The following is a 14,638-nucleotide window of genomic DNA, read 5'->3' as shown; positions in this document are numbered from 1 at the left end:
AAGCTGAGGAGGGTGTGGTGATGCCCTGTGTCTTAAGGAAGAAGAAGATCTCTGTTTCCACCCTTGGCTCCAGGGGAGGAGGAAAATGGGGGGGACTGTTGTCCCAAAATGAGAAGCTGAACAGTTGTTTCTTTTGGTCCTTGGCAAAGCATCTTTAAAGGAGCCCAAAGAGCAGTCTGTCCATGCATGGTGGTGAGAGTACTGTGACATGGAGAGTGTCACACTGGCAGATTTTCCCCAGGCAGAACTGTGTGTGACACGGAAACACAAGAGATGGCAATTTTGTTTCCTGGGGAGGTCTGTGGTGCAAGAGAGACTCCTCTCTCCCTTGATGGACTGAGTATTGATTATCTGAAGGGGGATGACTTGATTGAGGGTCCAAGTTGTGTCTCATTGTGGTTTGTTGGAGTTGGGGTGGGGGAAAAAGGAATGTTTTGGAAAGTTTCCATTCTGGATTTAGTGTGTGTCTTTTATCATAGTAGTTGCAGTGCCTACCTGCCATGACCTCGGGCAGATGGGATGAGCGGCCGGCACTGCCCTGTGAGGCCGGGTGGCCACCACGAGAGAGGCACCCCAGGGGAATGGCGTCTGCCAGCCTGGTGTGCCAAGTGCTGCTGCGTGGGTTGTGCAGCTTTGGTAGCTCCACACGCTGAGAGGAGGTGAAGGGATGAGAGAAGGACACTTGTCTGCAAGCCCAAAGAGTCTTTATCTTCCCCAGATGGGGCAAGAACAAGGTGCTCTCTGAGTGGGTGCAGGAACAAATGCCAAATAAATAAAACATTACAGCAATTTACAAAGGGAGTGGGCAGACAGGGGTGCAAACCTGTCTTGCCCAATGAGGGTAAACCAAAGAGGGATGACACCAGTTACAACAACCTATGATAACATAACAGGGGTGGGCACAAGGTCAAGGGGACAAATAGAAAAGCTAAACTGGGGTTATTGATACAGAACTTTCTCGAAGAAACTGGGGGTGGTTACAGCATTGACAGCCAAAAGGGTATGAACAAACTCTGGCTGATGGAACCAAATAAGAAGAAAACAGGGAGAGGTGAGAAGATTGACAGATAACTGGGGAGCCAAGTGGCGGGAACTTTTGGGGTAAACATCTTGGATCAAGCCAACTGTGAGGGGACAAATGGGAGATCATAAAGGCTAATTAACATTAATAAAATCAACTGACTAAATCAAACCACACCACAACAAGTAGTAGTTTAATAAAGTTCTTTTTCCTTTATTTCTAAGCTGGGCCTGGACTGCTCTGTTCCTGATTGCATCTCAAGCACTTATTTGGGAAAGTGTATTTTCACAGGGATGCTGGCATTGTGCCAGCATCAAACCATAACACCAATCTCTAAGTGGCTCATGAGACCCTCTCTGTTAACAAGTAACAAAGCAAAGAGGCATCTCTTCAATCTGGCTATCTTCGTACCCGCACCATGAAGTTGTCATCCAGGTGTTTTAGGAATCTTACGTACCTGATTAGGCCAGGCCAGAGGGAGGATCAGTTGTTCATATAAGTGTGTGTCTACTTGCTTGTCATTTTCTTATTATTAATTCTCAACAGAGCTATCAGAAATTTATGTTTGTTCACAGTAAATTACCTCAAGTAAAATTCCCCAATTCCAGATTGTCATATGACTGTAATACCTTAAATTTCAATACAGTGACTTAGTTCTACTAAATTTGAGAATGTGAGTTCACAAAGATATTACAGCTGTTGTGGTATTAAGCAAATGGGAAGGACCAGGGGATGGAAAAGTAAGAATAATCTCTATTAATTCCCTAATGGTAGAACAGGCAGACTACATGTTGTTCACTTTGACAACAACCAGCAGCTCATTCAGCACATGCATTCTTTGGAATAAGTATGAGCCTTTTGCCCAGCCAAAAGAAGAAAAAGAAGCAAGGGTACTACAAGCATAAGTTTCAAAAAACATGAGAAAGATATAAACAAATGCAGAAGGATTCAAAGTATTTCAGAGTGAATATATAAGGATATAAGTAGTGCTGGTTTAGAAAGCTCTAAGGAAATCTAAGCGTACTACTAAAAGATACCAAAGAAAGAGGAAGGTAGCAAAAAGCTGGATTTTATAGTGTCAGGATAGAGGAGATATACAATATCACTTCCTGCCCCCACCCCCAAATCAAAAAAAGAAATGTAAAAGAAAATTAATTCATTATTTTTGAGCAAAGTGCTACACTACTCTAACAACAGAGAAATAATATAGAAAAGGAGAGCTATGGGTTATCTTGTCAATGTAAAGATGTATGCTTTAATTTCATGGTGCTCTGGCCACCAAGGATGGGTAGACAATAGGGTACCACTCACCCTTCCTGCAACTGCCAGTGTTAGTCAGGAATGCAGGACACTGGGACGAGGCATGACACCATGAGAAGTCTACATTCACATCTTTGTTCCCAAGAAAGCCTATTGAACTCCACAAGATCCACTCCTACACTCTCTAAGATTTCACTCTAAAATTAATGTCAGAAAGTTATCTTTGATGACAATTATGGCATCTTCCTTCAAGACTCATTTCCGATTATTTTTTTCCTAGCAATTTTGATACTCCTGATTTTACCCTTACTACTGGCAAGATACTCCTTATAAGACTGTGTTACATTCTTACCTTTTACTGGGGGGAAAAAAGAAAGTATCTTATGAATAGAACATTTTAACAAACTAATTAGTATGAACTTGAAAGCTATTAACTTGTTGGAAAACCTATTAACATATTTTCATTACACTATCTTGCAAATTAAATATCTATGAGACTCCAGAATCAGGCCTTTATTCTGAGAGGAAATGTCTCTGCTAAGGAGATTAATTTTTTTCCTTTTAATTAGAAAAATAAGGTAACATGACGAATATGTACATTTCTCTAAGACATATTTGTAAGTAGTGTTCATTGCACAGTAAATGGTTAAAGACATCAGACTTTAACTTATTCTAAAACCTAATACTTCAGCTCCTCAAATAATAAATCCTTGCTTTTTGGCATGTTCCTATGCTCATGTGAGACTACACTTCTCATTTTTGTTAAAGAAAGCAAAGAATTACACATATGAACAACAAGAAAAATATTTCATTTACTTAAAAAGAAAGCAGAAAGAAAATGCTTTGTCCTTATCAAAAGTGAGGAAGTGTTTTGCTTAAAACAGCAAACCTCATCATAATTTAACACAGAAGTTTAAAATAGGCTGTTATGGGATTAACTATCTCAATACAGTGCATTCACGAACCCTGCAAAAATTCTCCCACCTTTGGACAAGCTGTGAATCTTTATAAATTATGTTTTGCATATGCTCAGCAAAAAGTTCCTTCCAAAAGCAAAAGTATATTAAAAAAAAAAAATCCCTTCTGAGTACTCAAGCTGGAGATGAAGGAGCTAACAGAGGCCTTTTGTAGTTGCCTCTGTTCCAGGCTGTTACAATGCCAAAGAAGAGACAGCAAGGGAACATTTCCTTCTGTGCCTTTTGTTCCTTCAGTAATTGAGTACTGAGAGTTCATAGATGAGAGAAGCATAAAAGAGGCAAGGAAGACCAAAGACAATTAGGTAGATTAGACAGACAACTGCTATTGGAACAATGATACAAAAGGTCAGAGAGAAAAAAATCATCAGAAGAGGAAGAAACTAAGACACTTTTAGACCTGTATTTACTCATGAAGGACAATAAGCAAAATCAGGACACAAAGGTTGGTATGATGTCAGGGAAAGAAAAGCTGTGTTAAACAGATGTTGCCAGCTGAGAGGAGGTAGAGGACAATTCTGTACCAATATAACACATCCTGCTCAGAAATTGGAACTCAGATTGAGTTTGCAAACTCAAACATTTCCAGTGGTCAGCAAAGCATGGCGTTTAACAACCTCTACAAGATGGCCCCCGTATAGATGAATATCATTAGTTCTCTCTCAAATTAAATACCAGATGTCTGTGTTATCATAATGAACCATGTGAAGATCAATATAATTCCACATCATGGATTTTTTTTTAGTTGGCTTCACTTTAAAACTTAGCAGTCTATATTGATAAAACTACAATTTTTCTGAGGGATTGTTTTCTAACTGGATAATATTATATCCCAAATTACTTTTATCCTTTCCTTCAAGTCATAAGTCACTGCTAGAGAAGTACTGATATTACATCTAAAACTGACAAAGAGTTGAAATGGCACCACCAGTAATGGGGCAAATATTCTCTAAAGATCTTTTTAGTGCTTTGCAGGAAATATCATCATCACTGTCCCAAGCCAATAAATAATTCTATTGCTCGATAAAACATACACTGAATTTGTCCTTCTACAGAAAAATAAAATCTTGTTGAATAAATGTGAGATACCAAGATCCCACTGATCATACATAATGAGGTGAAACAAATAATCTAATTCCTTACCAAATACAAAGTCCTTTAAGAAAAATATCTTTAACAGTAAGCCAATTTAAACAAGAAATCGATATTGTAAAAGCAATCTTTGTATTTATCATGTTTTCCTTATCTAGATAATCAAAAAGATAAGTAGATGTGTTTTGATCAATGTGACCCCATTTTTTTCCCATTCAATTCTTTTTCTATTTTTCATTGTTGGGAGGTTCATAAAAGAGTATACCATCTTCCTTAGTTGCATGCAACACTAAACTGAAGTTTACAGAGAAGTTTAGACTTCAATAATATTTTTATTATCATCAAATATAATGCAGAAACATGATACTGCCCCTGCTCTTGTGAAAACTGACACAAAATAGGAGACACCTGTGTAAAGTGCTGCAAAAGGATGCCAAGAATTCAAAACGAGTATTTCAAAATGAAAAGGATAAATATTAGTCTCCCCAAAATGAACAAGATCCAAATAAGAAAAAATAAGAAAATATGCCTTTCTTATCTCTAGCTATTGTTCTGAAGAAGGATCTTAAATATAATTTCAGAGAAATGTTGACTGCAAAGCACAGAAAGCATATTCGTTGCATTAATAGGTACCATTTTACACAGTTACTTTCTAGATTAAAACTGCATTTTACAGTGATGCAAAGAACTGCAAAGCTGAAAAGAAGGATTATAAAAGAGAAAGGGTAGTCTTCAGTTCAACCAATATTTCTATTGCTCTCCTAGGAGATTTATTTCATCCACCATATAGCATGTGTCAAGAGTTATGCTGATCCTTCACCAGGAGCTAAGTACCCTGATAGTTTTTACATTACCATGCACCACAATAGCAAGCCTTGACATTGGTTATAAGTGTCAGATGAAGCCTTCATTAATTGTCATCATCTTTAAGACATAAAAGAAACCCTCTCTTCTTGAATGTTATTACACAAAAAGTGTACATGTTATCTATATACAGCAAGAGCAAAAATGTTTTGTATTGTAATAGTAATCATTTAGAATATATGGGGTGGAAAGTGTACTATTGTTAAACTGTCAGTCAAAACCCTTGTTATACAAGGATAGAACATCACATCCATCTATAACAGCCTTTTCTGTCAGTCAAATGTGTTGTTCTATACAAATCTAGCATCAATTTGATTTTTAAATTGGTCGAGGCTCTAAAATATTATACTTATGTGATACCAAAGTGATCTAAGTTGCTGTTGATACCAGAATATAATGCAGGTTTCCTCTAAAATCTAGTTCTGCTTCTGCTTTTAGACATCTGCAGAACACAGATTATTTTGCATATATAAGTAGTCAATTCAATATAAGCAGTCAGTCAATATAGTCAATTTAAATTTTTCTTCCAATATGTTCCAAAGAAGTGTTTGGTGATATTCTCTAATTTTAAATAATAATTTGAAAAGTTTGTATAAGAGTGATGAAATTATTTTTACTATGGACCCCACAAAACCCAAGAAATACTCCTGTTTATCCATCACTTACCTTCACTTAGAATAAGATTAGTCCCTTTACCTCAGCTATGTGTTTTATGAAAATGGAGTTAAAAAGCTCTGAAGTTCTTCAGCATTTTTCCGTAACATTAGCTACAAAATCAACTGAATGTGACACACTATTCACTCACAAAAGAATGCAAAGCTGGACTCTCTTCCTTGTCCCATAGGAAAAATGAACAAAAATAAAAAGCACAGTGAAATTTAAATTTTATTGTATAAAAATACAAAATAAGACAAGCTCTGGTGCTTTTTAACTTATTTCCATGCACACCCTGACATCTACCATTTTTCTTCTAAGTTACTAAATTTCCTACCTTGGTTCAACATAAGCCTGAGAAAGCATATCAAATCAATCTTTCCATAGATTGCTAACAAATTTAACCAGCCCATTTCTCCCATCTCTGAAGTCTGAAAGTAAATGTAGTAAAAGTACAAGTTACCAAAAGCAACAATAGGTTTTTGACTTATATTTTTTGGTTTTTTTTTAATTTCATACAGGAATCATTAATCTAGAGTGATTTATTAGCATCCTAAAAATTATTTGGGCATATGCAACATATCAGACCTTTTCCCTTTTCTATAGCCATAATCAGTAATAGTAATTTTCAAAATCAGTCCATAATTCAAAAACTCCTAATACCTTACTTTTGTTCTTAGCTTCAACATGTTACTTTTCCAGTAAAAAAATTAATATTTCCATGATTCATTTAAAATTTAACATAAAAACTCTTATAAGATCTTACTATTTCATTCATGTCAGAACTGCGAATGCTTAATACAAAAGCAGTTTCTAAGGTAATCAAGAGTTCACATATAAAAAGTAATCATGTATAATTAACCCAATTAATATTTACAGCAGTATTTACTTAGGTAGCATCTCAAAGGAGTATAAAAAAATAGGCAGGTTGTATTCTGGTACTGCATACTGTCTTTCCATTCCGAAAAAACTGTGCACAGCACATTGTATATATTCAAGTGTTAGTGTCACATTTCATGAGGTCAGTAATGTTATGTTAACTGCTTGAGTTTATGTGCTGTCTAATTCAAGACTGAGTAGTTTTTATCCCTATCTCAATTATCATTTGAAATATCTGAACGGGTATTTGAAAGCTGGTCTACAATTAAAAAGTGTCAACAAGTCAACTACACAAGGTCTTGTCCAGCTCCTGACTCAAAGCAGGTTGTGCAGTGGCTCCCTGCCACGACCTCGGGCAGATGGGACGAGCCGGCCGGCACTGCCCTGTGAGGCCGGGTGGCCACCACGAGAGAGGCACCCCAGGGGAACGGCGTCTGCCAGCCTGGTGTGCCAAGTGCTGCTGCGTGGGTTGTGCAGATTTGGTAGCTCCACACGCTGAGAGGAGGTGAAGGGATGAGAGAAGGACACTTGTCTGCGAGCCCAAAGAGTCTTTATCTTCCCCAGATGGGGCAAGAACAAGGTGATCTCCGAGTGGGTGCAGGAACAAATGCCAAATAAATAAAACATTACAGCAATTTACAAAGGGAGTGGGCAGACAGGGGTGCAAACCTGTCTTGCCCAATGAGGGTAAACCAAAGAGGGATGACACCAATTACAACAGCCTATGATAACATAACAGGGGTGGGCACAAGGTCAAGGGGACAAATAGAAAAGCTAAACTGGGGTGATTGAACTTTCTCGAAGAAACTGGGGGTGGTTACAGCATTGACAGCCAAAAGGGTATGAACAAACTCTGGCTGATGGAACCAAATAAGAAGAAAACAGGGAGAGGTGAGAAGATTGACAGATAACTGGGGAGCCAAGTGGCAGGAACTTTTGGGGTAAACATCTTGGATCAAGCCAACTGTGAGGGGACAAATGGGAGATCATAAAGGCTAATTAACATTGATAAAACCAACTGACTAAACAGAACCACACTGCAACAAGGTTGTAAACAGCTGTGTCCAGTTGAGCTTTAACTGGATGGAGACTCCATAACCTACCTGAGAAACCTCCTCCAGTATTTGATCACCCTTAAAATATGAGGGACAGAGGAAAATACTCACTTTCAGATAACCATTATAGTGACAAAAATAATTTATGCATAGCAATTCTGAAAAAAAATACCCCAAACAACAAAAACCCAACAAACCAAAACCTAATTTTTTTGGTGCTGTTGCTTACTCTGCTTAGAAAATTGATCTTAGATACTAGCAAAGCTTGGAGTTTATTTTTCTCCAAAAGAAGCTTCTTTCATAAGAGTGCAAGTTTTTGATACTGTAAAAATACACAGGACACACCTCCTATTTCTGGAAGTTTACAGTATGTCATAAAAACAGAATTTAGGTCAAAGAATCCTAAGTAAATAGAAATACAAATATAAACATAAAACCTTCGAAATTCAGTTTCCCATGGTTACAAAATAGATCTATTAATTCCTTTCTATGGATAAGCATGCATGTAAAACTGAAATTAGCTACAATTTGTTTTAACATTCAACTTTCTTTAAAAATATTTTACATAGCCTAAAATATAACAATAATAAGATCAACTATTTCTTCTTAAAAGAGTACTGGAGAACTAATCATAAATTACTAAAAAACTCCAAGGAAATTAGTATTTGAAATTTACTTGAGGAAGAAAATTTTGATCCATATATTTTATACACTGGAGTCAAATGTAAGGAAATATATTTACAAAACCATTCACAAGATTTTTCCAGGTATTTTAAATTACAGAGCTAAAGACATTACCACCACAGTCTCAATAGATATTTGCTACTTTCTACTAAAAACTAAGAAACACATAAGGTCAAAAATAAAATAATTATATTATCAAAAAAATCCTCACAACGAATCAAAACAAAAAACCCCAAAACAGACCCCAGGGTCTGTTGTAAAACTGAATTGTGATTGAGTTTATATAATACCTTAATCTGAAAAAAGAAAACAATAAGCCAATTTTAAAAGTGAAGTTTAGCACATAAACATTTCTCTTCCAGCATGCAAATATGAAGATTGATTCTTTCCCTAAATTTGTATTTTCAAAGCAAACTGTATCATGGTTGATTTTCAAATGTACAGAGACAGTCAAAGAATAGGGTGCACAAATTTCCACACTGACTATCAAATTTGAATAGTTATTTTGATTGATAAAAATGTCAAATGTCTATAAAATGTCAATTTGCCTATGTACAATTGCTTTCACTGAAAAACCTGGCCTAAAGATAGATTATACACATAAAATACCAAAAATTTTTAATCACCAATACACTGTTTTATGCATAATAAACTATGGAACAGAAACACTCCTCTCAAGAGATCTGCATCATCACCTGAGATTCTGCCTGCCTGTATCAGGTGGTTACTGTAATTTTTTTTTTCCTTCTGTACTTCAGTGATTATGCCAGCAGAATACAGTTAAAACATACCAATCTTAAAATTTCAAAGCACAGAACAGATATTAATTTATGTCTGCAACACTAAGAAGCAAGCAGTTATTTTACATACCTGAAAATCAAAGAAAGGTGAAGTGCTTTGTCTAAAGGCTCTTGGAAGAAATGAGTAACAAAGCCATAATTAAAATTCAACATCAAGCTTCATGTTAATCCTCTAGACCTAACTGTCTTTTTTCAAAGTGCATGATTTGGAACATCAAAATAAGAATCAATTCAGTCCTTTTTCATTTACATGCTTTCATGATAAAATAAAACACCCAGCTTCTTCCTCTGTATTCACACAATCATTTTTCTTAGCAATCAAACTCATGAATTCACTTTGGATTACAAAAAAAACAATTACAAAGAAAGTCAAGTCACATGTAAAATTTAAATTCCACATTCGATTTGGCTTCTACCTCTGTGTACTGAGGGGCCCACAGGAAAACACACATACGTGCCAGGTATGCTAGTATACCAACTTGTACTAGACCAATTTAATTAGTTTGCTTTCAATGCAAAGGTGCAGCACCTCAGCAATTATGAGATCGTTAATACAAGAGAGCATAACAGCACCTTTAGAGATCTTGTCTAACCTCTAGGCACACATACAACTCCCATTAAGACTAATGGGAGTCACATGTGTGTATCCAAGGGAGAAGAGACCCATTAAAACTGATACAACATATCCATTAATCTTCAGGTCACTCTTAAGGTCAAACATTATAAAATTGTTTATGAACAGTACTTGCTAGGTATTCACAGTGGCTACTTTGGTTTGGTACAGACCTGTGAGCAGTTAAGGCCATGGAAAATGTCTGCATTAAAAGCATCACCGTGTTTCAAGTAGTCGCACAGAAATTTGAGAGTGCTTTTCTATAGTCAGAGGAGACATTTTTCTATCATATCCTGAAAGAATTAGAAGGGTAGAAATGACAGGGAAGGTTAGACACAAATGAAAACCTTGGACAAAGGTATGCTTTAGCTTTTCATTTTTATTCCATCCCCCTCTCTTTCTTCATATTTCAGTCCCTTAGTTGTGGTTTTCTGCTTCAGGAAAAATATTAACAGCAGTGACTAAAATTCCCAATCTGTGCAGCCTACTACAAAGACACTACAAATAACATTTTGATTACTGAACCACCAGCAAACCACAATAATTTAAGTCCTGTTTGCATGGAGGAAGGGGTGTTTAAAGTGTTTCAAAGAAAAAGGTAATCTTAGCTTGCTCTCTATTTCTTTAGAGAGCATACCTGAAAACTCCCTTTTTCATCACTGTGGTATATTTTAAGCAAGCATGTTCTTTTCCAGTTTCCAAAACAGTAAGGTCATCCAGTCTGTAAAACCAACTTGTTCAGCAATGAATTTGCTGTCTTTATCCACATTCAGGCCTGAGGGGAGAGAGAGAATTCTCAGCAGCATCAAGGCCAGATGATCTCATATGAACAGAGCAGATGTACCAGCAGGAGTAAATGTGAGTGTCAGTTCAGTACAGAAATGAGGAAATACTTTGGATACTAAGTATCCCTATTCATTTATTGTTTGTTTCAGCAACTGGAGTAAGTCAGAAAAGGTGTCTTCATCAAGAGTTATTAATGGACTATTCTGAACTCAGCTTCTAGAACTCAAGTCAAAACTTACTCCACATGGAAAACTTGGACAGCACTTCCCTATACTTCCTGTTACAGGGTCTGTAAGTATCCCAAGCATTGACAACTTAGCCCTGCAAGCTTTTGTTCAGACCTGTGACAGACACAGATATTCAGCTGCCTCTGCAGCATCAGGTCAAAACAGAGGCAAGGGTTCACCTAGAAAGCATGGCTCCCAGAGACAGCCACAGTATCAGCCCCACCAAGAAACAGCACCTTGCTTCACTCTTACACTGCAGGTCCTCTATTGCCTTCCTCTGCAGTGCCCACCTGACACAAAGCCTCACTTCACAAGATTTTAAATAAACACTCCACAGTGCCCCATACCAGGAAGTGTTTTTCTTTGTTCCTAATTCAAATATATAATGATAAAATTATGATAATAAATTAATTTCATTGTTCAATTAACTACTTTTGAGCAGAAGTAAATCATTACATGGTTTTGTTTTAAAAACAAAGCAAAAAATACCCCAAATACCTTGGTGTACATAGTATACAATAAAATATTTGGGGGTGATTGTTTTTTATTAGTGGCAATAAGCTTTCCACCTCAATGTCTTTCCGTTAAACAGAAGTCTTTCTACCTCAAAAGACAGTTGCCTCATTTTGCTTAAAATGCACTTCTCATATAAAAAGATATAATCCCCTTTTTGTGAAATCATGTGAATTAGCCCTATTCACTTCAAGCAGGTATTCTAAAAGAGGAATTACTCATTATTAACAAAGCTATGCATCTGTTTTGTCCACTTATATAATTGTGAAAAACTACATGTAAATATTGAACAGTACAGTTCTTTCAGGATCCTCATATTCATAAATGTCTGCATTTTGTTTTGTGATACCTCAGGTAGTCCAGAGTGCTATCTAATTTCTCATGAGTTAGAAAAAAATAGTACAGAATCAAACAATATGTGCCTATGGAATGCCCCCTCAGCAGAGATAACCTCAGGAAGTTACCTGAGGAACTATAAGCCTTAATATCATCTGTGAATCTGTGTTCATTAATATGTCAAAACTAGATGGTTTGGAAATTAATAAATCACTATTTGAGTTTATTTTAACTTTTATTTAATAAACACTGACAATTCCCCCTAACCTGTTCACAGAGCTCTCTGTAGTTTGCTTTCCAGAACAGTAATAGCTAACTTCCCAGCGCAGTTTGCCTCACCTAAAGTGTACAACACAATTAAATTATAGCTTTTGAATCGTCTGAAACATTTTGAGCCCGTAAGGAAGAACTGACACCGATGCCAGGCGCTAACCGAGCAACCACGTACGAACAGTGCAACTGCTGGAGAAGCTACAGTGTTCTTCGGCTGCTGCCGCGCTCCTTCCCCACTCTGCTTGTTTCTCCTCTCACACGCCTGTGAATCCGGCCCGTGAACGCTCCGCAGGCCTCCTGCCTCCCCATGGACCCCACCCCAGCCTGCCCTCGACTCCAGGCTGCTCGGTGATCGCGCCAGCCCAGGCCAGGGGTCGCTTCCCTGCCACACCAGCGCTCCCCAGGCGGGAGCCCCCGCAGGCCCGGCCGGCCCGCAAAGGGCGGCCTCACCGGCCCCGGGGCTGCCCCGCCCCCCCGCTGCCATTGGCTGCTGCGCCTCACCCGGGCGGCTGATTTGCTGCTCGGGCTGTCAGTCAGACAGCGCGCGGCCCGCCCCGGCGCGGCCGCCGTGCCGGGAGCCCTTCCCGCGCGCCGTCCCGGTCCCCGGAGCGCTTCCTGCGCAGGCGCGCCGGGCGCTGGCGGCGCACTGCGGTGCGTGCGGCCGCCGCTCTGGGCCGCTGCCGCTGTGACCCGGCTGCGGGACGGTGCCCGCGGACCGGGGGGCCGAGGGGATAGCGCCCGAGGCGGCTCCGTCCTTCGCTGGGAGGCTCGAGGCTGAGCCCGGCGCAGCCGCGGAGTCGCGCAGGTCAGTCGGGACGCGGGGCAGGACGAGGCGGAGCGGCTGCGGCGGGCGGCAGGGACCGGGCCTGCGGCAGAGCCCGTCCGGGCACCTCCCGCGGCCCGGCAGTCCCTTCGGCTCAGGCCCCGGCGCTCACGCAGGGCCTGCTTGTAAAAACTTGTGTTTGGCCTCCTGCACTCCCCGGTCGTTCCCGTTCCGTGAGTGCCGCTGGCGTTCAGCCTCGTGGTGCCTCAGCGTGCAGAGACGGGGAGATTTCCAGCTAGGCCCAGGCTAAGAGAGGACAGAGCCCGCTAACGACCTCTGCGAAGAAAAAAGGGCATCATATCCTGTCAGAGGGGTATTATCATCTGAATTGTCATATCAGCTGAGAGACTGAAACATTTATAATCTTCGAAGGTCATTCCTCTGACTGCCTACTATAGGTAGGAAAGAAATCGAAAAACCAAGGTTGCAGCTTTCTACTTTCTGTTAATCAAGTTTTGTTCAGCCTGTAAGTAACAAATCATTGGTTCACTCCAAAACAAATGTGGATTTATTCTGAATGGTCGATGTGTTTTGACGAACAGACAAACTCTGCTTATGACATAGTCCTTACTGGAAACCACAGCACTGTATTTCTTGTATGATCACACCTGTCAGTGTGAAGGAGGTGTTCCCTCAGGGCAAAGATGAAGTATGACTAAAATTTGTACTAAAGGAAGTTTGTACTAAAATTTGAGTCCAAACTACTTTGCTGTTTGATTTCATTGGAAGTTAGTTCTTATCAGACTTTTTTGGAGTTTTTTTTGACATACAGTTTAGCAATAGTTGATAAAGTTTTCTTTTTAAGACTAATGCTGGTTTTATTCTTTTTGAAGATGTGTTTTATCAGCATTTTCTTCAGATTTTTTTTTTCATCTTTCTGCTGCAGTTCCTCCTCAGCAGCAGCTTGTTCTTCAGTTCTTGGCTGTGCAACATGACTAGTTTATCTAATGAAGTAATAAGTAGTAAAACAGCTGAAAGTGTCATTGCTTGTACTTTAATTAGAGTAGCAAATAAGCTATTTAAGGGAGAAAAAAATGTTTTGGGGTTTTTTTTCAGTGTTTGTTTATACTACACGAAGTGATCAATTTCTGTTACTTCCTGTGCGGTTAAATTCACATCTAAAAAAATGTATAAATTAGCTCATTTAAAGAACGATTTTTCTTTTTTAATTTTTAGTGGAAATTGAATAAACCAGTAGGGCACATAATCAGGAGTACTAAAGGGATTTGACACTTATATTTTAATTCCTCTGGAAATTGGTACAGAAATAGATATAATGTCAGTATTGAAACACCTACTTTGGTTGCTAGTGCCTCTAGCATTACATGTTAGTAATAATAATAATTTTTTTGAGTTAGTGCTGCATTGATGGTTGGGCTTGATGATCTTAAAGGTCTCTTCCAATCTTAATGATTCTAGGATTCTGTGATTTACTCTTAATTATCATGATGATTGTAGTGTTCTCTGTATTGTAAAGTTTTTGATTGAGTCTGTGAATTAGAAAGTGGAATATGTTTAAAGCTGTTGCCTGTGAAGGTTTTGCAAGGATCTTGTATTGCACCCACTTTCTTGCCTACTTGTCTGGAATTTTTGGGGAGAGTCTAAAAAAGGTGGAGTGTTTGGGCCTTTTTATGTAATGAGAGTTTGTGTGTATATCAGTATTTCAAAAACCTCAGTGTTATGTATATATATTTCCAGTTTTTAAAGTAGGAATTGAGGATGTTTATTATTGAGTACAGAGTATTGTGAAATTGCATTAGTCTGGGGCCCAGGCAATTGAAATA

The 14,638-nt window shown here is 38.6% G+C and overlaps 1 protein-coding gene across 4 annotated transcripts in view; it reads left to right on the top strand.

The window, feature by feature from the left end:
- Positions 1–12,652: 12,652 nt before the first annotated feature.
- The window catches only part of PEX2 (peroxisomal biogenesis factor 2), a 36,780-nt gene continuing 34,794 nt past the window's right edge, over positions 12,653–14,638 (top strand). For 2 of the 4 annotated variants that reach the window (XM_021550584.3, XM_085572272.1), the window contains exon 1: positions 12,653–12,836. The gene's annotated coding sequence lies outside the window, so the exon portion shown is untranslated. Of the gene's footprint in view, positions 12,837–12,921; positions 13,321–14,638 lie in introns of those variants that run through there. The other 2 variants (XR_014952937.1, XM_085572271.1) reach the window with 2 other exon arrangements.

The sequence above is a fragment of the Lonchura striata genome, chromosome 2 (assembly GCF_050655825.1).
Source record: "Lonchura striata isolate lonStrDom1 chromosome 2, ASM5065582v1, whole genome shotgun sequence".
Lineage (NCBI taxonomy): Eukaryota > Metazoa > Chordata > Aves > Passeriformes > Estrildidae > Lonchura > Lonchura striata.
Note: the sequence above shows the minus strand (reverse complement) of the source record. Positions and strands in the feature narration are given on the sequence as shown.